Source organism: Pan paniscus, chromosome 20 (genome assembly GCF_029289425.2).
Source record: "Pan paniscus chromosome 20, NHGRI_mPanPan1-v2.0_pri, whole genome shotgun sequence".
Classification (NCBI taxonomy): Eukaryota; Metazoa; Chordata; class Mammalia; order Primates; family Hominidae; genus Pan; species Pan paniscus.
Genome location: NC_073269.2, coordinates 30283965 through 30289964, shown reverse-complemented (window position 1 = coordinate 30289964; position 6000 = coordinate 30283965).

Here is a 6000-nt window from a genome sequence, read left to right as displayed (position 1 = left end):
TAAAGAAAGGTTCAACTCTGTGAGTTGAATACACACAACACAAAGAAGTTACTGAGAATTCATGTGTCTAGCTGTATATGAAGAAATCCCGTTTCCTACGAAGGCGTCAAACAGGTCTAAATATCCCCTTGCAGACTTAACAAACAGAGTGTTTCCAAACTGCTCTATGAAAAGAAAGGTTAAACTCTGTGAGTGGAACGCACACAGCACAAAGCAGTTTCTGAGAATGATTCTGTCTAGTTTTTATACAAAGATATTTCCCTTTCTAAGATTGGCCTGAAATCGCTTGAAATCTCCAGTTGCAAATTCCACAAAAAGAGTGTTTTCAAACTGCTCTGTCTAAACGAAGGTTCAACTCTCTGAGTTGAATAGACACAACACAAAGAAGTTACTGGGAATTCATCTGTCTAGCATTATACTGAGAAATCCCGTTTCCAACGAAGGCCTCAAAGTGGTCCAAATATCCTCTTGCAAACTTAACAAACAGAGTGTTTCCAAACTGCTCTATGAAAAGAAAGCTGAAACTCTGTGAGTTGAACGCACACATCACAAAGTAGTTTCTGAGAATGATTCTGTCTAGTTTTTAAACGAGGATATTTCCTTTACTACAATTGGCCTCAAATCGCTTGAAATCTCCACTTGTAAAATCCACAAAAAGAGTGTTTCAAATCTGCTCTGTCTAAAGAAAGGTTCAACTCTGTGAGTTGAATACACACAACACAAAGAAGTTACTGAGAATTCATGTGTCTAGCTGTATATGAAGAAATCCCGTTTCCAACGAAGGCGTCAAAGAGGTCTAAATATCCCCTTGCAGACTTAACAAACAGAGTGTTTCCAAACTGCTCTATGAAAAGAAAGGTTAAACTCTGTGAGTGGAACGCACACAGAACAAAGCAGTCTCTGAGAATGATTCTGTCTAGTTTTTATACAAAGATATTTCCCTTTCTAAGATTGGCCTGAAATCGCTTGATATCTCCAGTTGCAAATTCCACAAAAAGAGTGTTTTCAAACTGCTCTGTCTAAAGGAAGGTTCAACTCTGTGAGTTGAATAGACACAGCACAAAGAAGTTACTGGGAATTCATCTGTCTAGCATTATACTGAGAAATCCCGTTTCCAACGAAGGCCTCAAAGTGGTCCAAATATCCTCTTGCAAACTTAACAAACAGAGTGTTTCCAAAGTGCTCTATGAAAAGAAAGGTGAAACTCTGTGAGTTGAACGCACACATCACAAAGTAGTTTCTGAGAATGATTCTGTCTAGTTTTTAAAGGAGGATATTTCCTTTACTACAATTGGCCTCAAATCGCTTGAAATCTCCACTTGTAAAATCCACAAAAAGAGTGTTTCAAATCTGCTCTGTCTAAAGAAAGGTTCAACTCTGTGAGTTGAATACACACAACACAAAGAAGTTACTGAGAATTCATGTGTCTAGCTATATATGAAGAAATCCCGTTTCCAACGAAGGCGTCAAAGAGGTCTAAATATCCCCTTGCAGACTTAACAAACAGAGTGTTTCCAAACTGCTCTATGAAAAGAAAGGTTAAACTCTGTGAGTGGAACGCACACAACACAAAGTAGTTTCTGAGAATGATTCTGTCTAGTTTTTATACAAAGATATTTCCCTTTCTAAGATTGGCCTGAAATCGCTTGATATCTCCAGTTGCAAATTCCACAAAAAGAGTGTTTTCAAACTGCTCTGTCTAAAGGAAGGTTCAACTCTGTGAGTTGAATAGACACAGCACAAAGAAGTTACTGGGAATTCATCTGTCTAGCATTATACTGAGAAATCCCGTTTCCAACGAAGGCCTCAAAGTGGTCCAAATATCCTCTTGCAAACTTAACAAACAGAGTGTTTCCAAAGTGCTCTATGAAAAGAAAGGTGAAACTCTGTGACTTGAACGCACACATCACAAAGTAGTTTCTGAGAATGATTCTGTCTAGTTTTTAAAGGAGGATATTTCCTTTACTACAATTGGCCTCAAATCGCTAGAAATCTCCACTTGTAAAATCCACAAAAAGAGTGTTTCAAATCTGCTCTGTCTAAAGAAAGGTTCAACTCTGTGAGTTGAATACACACAACACAAAGAAGTTACTGAGAATTCATGTGTCTAGCTGTATATGAAGAAATCCCGTTTCCAACGAAGGCCTCAAAGTGGTCCAAATATCCTCTTGCAAACATAACAAACAGAGTGTTTCCAAACTGCTCTATGAAAAGAAAGCTGAAACTCTGTGAGTTGAACGCACACATCACAAAGTAGTTTCTGAGAATGATTCTGTCTAGTTTTTAAAGGAGGATATTTCCTTTACTACAATTGGCCTCAAATCGCTTGAAATCTCCACTTGTAAAATCCACAAAAAGAGTGTTTCAAATCTGCTCTGTCTAAAGAAAGGTTCAACTCTGTGAGTTGAATTCACACAACACAAAGAAGTTACTGAGAATTCATGTGTCTAGCTGTATATGAAGAAATCCCGTTTCCAACGAAGGCGTCAAAGAGGTCTAAATATCCCCTTGCAGACTTAACAAACAGAGTGTTTCCAAACTGCTCAATGAAAAGAAAGGTTAAACTCTGTGAGTGGAACGCACACAGCACAAAGCAGTTTCTGAGAATGATTCTGTCTAGTTTTTATACAAAGATATTTCCCTTTCTAAGATTGGCCTGAAATCGCTTGAAATCTCCAGTTGCAAATTCCACAAAAGGAGTGTTTTCAAACTGCTCTGTCTAAACGAAGGTTCAACTCTGTGAGTTGAATAGACACAACACAAAGAAGTTACTGTGAATTCATCTGTCTAGCATTATACTGAGAAATCCCGTTTCCAACGAAGGCCTCAAAGTGGTCCAAATATCCTCTTGCAAACTTAACAAACAGAGTGTTTCCAAACTGCTCTATGAAAAGAAAGGTGAAACTCTGTGAGTTGAACGCACACATCACAAAGTAGTTTCTGAGAATGATTCTGTCTATTTTTTAAAGGAGGATATTTCCTTTACTACAATTGGCCTCAAATCGCTAGAAATCTCCAATTGTAAAATCCACAAAAAGAGTGTTTCAAGTCTGGTCTGTCTAAAGAAAGGTTCAACTCTGTGAGTTGAATACACACAACACAAAGAAGTTACTGAGAATTCATGTGTCTAGCTGTATATGAAGAAATCCCGTTTCCTACGAAGGAGTCAAACAGGTCTAAATATCCCCTTGCAGACTTAACAAACAGAGTGTTTCCAAACTGCTCTATGAAAAGAAAGGTTAAACTCTGTGAGTGGAACGCACACAGCACAAAGCAGTTTCTGAGAATGATTCTGTCTAGTTTTTATACAAAGATATTTCCCTTTCTAAGATTGGCCTGAAATCGCTTGAAATCTCCAGTTGCAAATTCCACAAAAAGAGTGTTTTCAAACTGCTCTGTCTAAACGAAGGTTCAACTCTCTGAGTTGAATAGACACAACACAAAGAAGTTACTGGGAATTCATCTGTCTAGCATTATACTGAGAAATCCCGTTTCCAACGAAGGCCTCAAAGTGGTCCAAATATCCTCTTGCAAACTTAACAAACAGAGTGTTTCCAAACTGCTCTATGAAAAGAAAGCTGAAACTCTGTGAGTTGAACGCACACATCACAAAGTAGTTTCTGAGAATGATTCTGTCTAGTTTTTAAACGAGGATATTTCCTTTACTACAATTGGCCTCAAATCGCTTGAAATCTCCACTTGTAAAATCCACAAAAAGAGTGTTTCAAATCTGCTCTGTCTAAAGAAAGGTTCAACTCTGTGAGTTGAATACACGCAACACAAAGAAGTTACTGAGAATTCATGTGTCTAGCTGTATATGAAGAAATCCCGTTTCCAACGAAGGCGTCAAAGAGGTCTAAATATCCCCTTGCAGACTTAACAAACAGAGTGTTTCCAAACTGCTCTATGAAAAGAAAGGTTAAACTCTGTGAGTGGAACGCACACAGAACAAAGCAGTCTCTGAGAATGATTCTGTCTAGTTTTTATACAAAGATATTTCCCTTTCTAAGATTGGCCTGAAATCGCTTGATATCTCCAGTTGCAAATTCCACAAAAAGAGTGTTTTCAAACTGCTCTGTCTAAAGGAAGGTTCAACTCTGTGAGTTGAATAGACACAGCACAAAGAAGTTACTGGGAATTCCTCTGTCTAGCATTATACTGAGAAATCCCGTTTCCAACGAAGGCCTCAAAGTGGTCCAAATATCCTCTTGCAAACTTAACAAACAGAGTGTTTCCAAAGTGCTCTATGAAAAGAAAGGTGAAACTCTGTGAGTTGAACGCACACATCACAAAGTAGTTTCTGAGAATGATTCTGTCTAGTTTTTAAAGGAGGATATTTCCTTTACTACAATTGGCCTCAAATCGCTTGAAATCTCCACTTGTAAAATCCACAAAAAGAGTGTTTCAAATCTGCTCTGTCTAAAGAAAGGTTCAACTCTGTGAGTTGAATACACACAACACAAAGAAGTTACTGAGAATTCATGTGTCTAGCTGTATATGAAGAAATCCCGTTTCCAACGAAGGCCTCAAAGTGGTCCAAATATCCTCTTGCAAACATAACAAACAGAGTGTTTCCAAACTGCTCTATGAAAAGAAAGCTGAAACTCTGTGAGTTGAACGCACACATCACAAAGTAGTTTCTGAGAATGATTCTGTCTAGTTTTTAAAGGAGGATATTTCCTTTACTACAATTGGCCTCAAATCGCTTGAAATCTCCACTTGTAAAATCCACAAAAAGAGTGTTTCAAATCTGCTCTGTCTAAAGAAAGGTTCAACTCTGTGAGTTGAATTCACACAACACAAAGAAGTTACTGAGAATTCATGTGTCTAGCTGTATATGAAGAAATCCCGTTTCCAACGAAGGCGTCAAAGAGGTCTAAATATCCCCTTGCAGACTTAACAAACAGAGTGTTTCCAAACTGCTCAAGGAAAAGAAAGGTTAAACTCTGTGAGTGGAACGCACACAGCACAAAGCAGTTTCTGAGAATGATTGTGTCTAGTTTTTATACAAAGATATTTCCCTTTCTAAGATTGGCCTGAAATCGCTTGAAATCTCCAGTTGCAAATTCCACAAAAGGAGTGTTTTCAAACTGCTCTGTCTAAACGAAGGTTCAACTCTGTGAGTTGAATAGACACAACACAAAGAAGTTACTGTGAATTCATCTGTCTAGCATTATACTGAGAAATCCCGTTTCCAACGAAGGCCTCAAAGTGGTCCAAATATCCTCTTGCAAACTTAACAAACAGAGTGTTTCCAAACTGCTCTATGAAAAGAAAGGTGAAACTCTGTGAGTTGAACGCACACATCACAAAGTAGTTTCTGAGAATGATTCTGTCTATTTTTTAAAGGAGGATATTTCCTTTACTACAATTGGCCTCAAATCGCTAGAAATCTCCAATTGTAAAATCCACAAAAAGAGTGTTTCAAGTCTGGTCTGTCTAAAGAAAGGTTCAACTCTGTGAGTTGAATACACACAACACAAAGAAGTTACTGAGAATTCATGTGTCTAGCTGTATATGAAGAAATCCCGTTTCCTACGAAGGCGTCAAACAGGTCTAAATATCCCCTTGCAGACTTAACAAACAGAGTGTTTCCAAACTGCTCTATGAAAAGAAAGGTTAAACTCTGTGAGTGGAACGCACACAGCACAAAGCAGTTTCTGAGAATGATTCTGTCTAGTTTTTATACAAAGATATTTCCCTTTCTAAGATTGGCCTGAAATCGCTTGAAATCTCCAGTTGCAAATTCCACAAAAAGAGTGTTTTCAAACTGCTCTGTCTAAACGAAGGTTCAACTCTCTGAGTTGAATAGACACAACACAAAGAAGTTACTGGGAATTCATCTGTCTAGCATTATACTGAGAAATCCCGTTTCCAACGAAGGCCTCAAAGTGGTCCAAATATCCTCTTGCAAACTTAACAAACAGAGTGTTTCCAAACTGCTCTATGAAAAGAAAGCTGAAACTCTGTGAGTTGAACGCACACATCACAAAGTAGTTT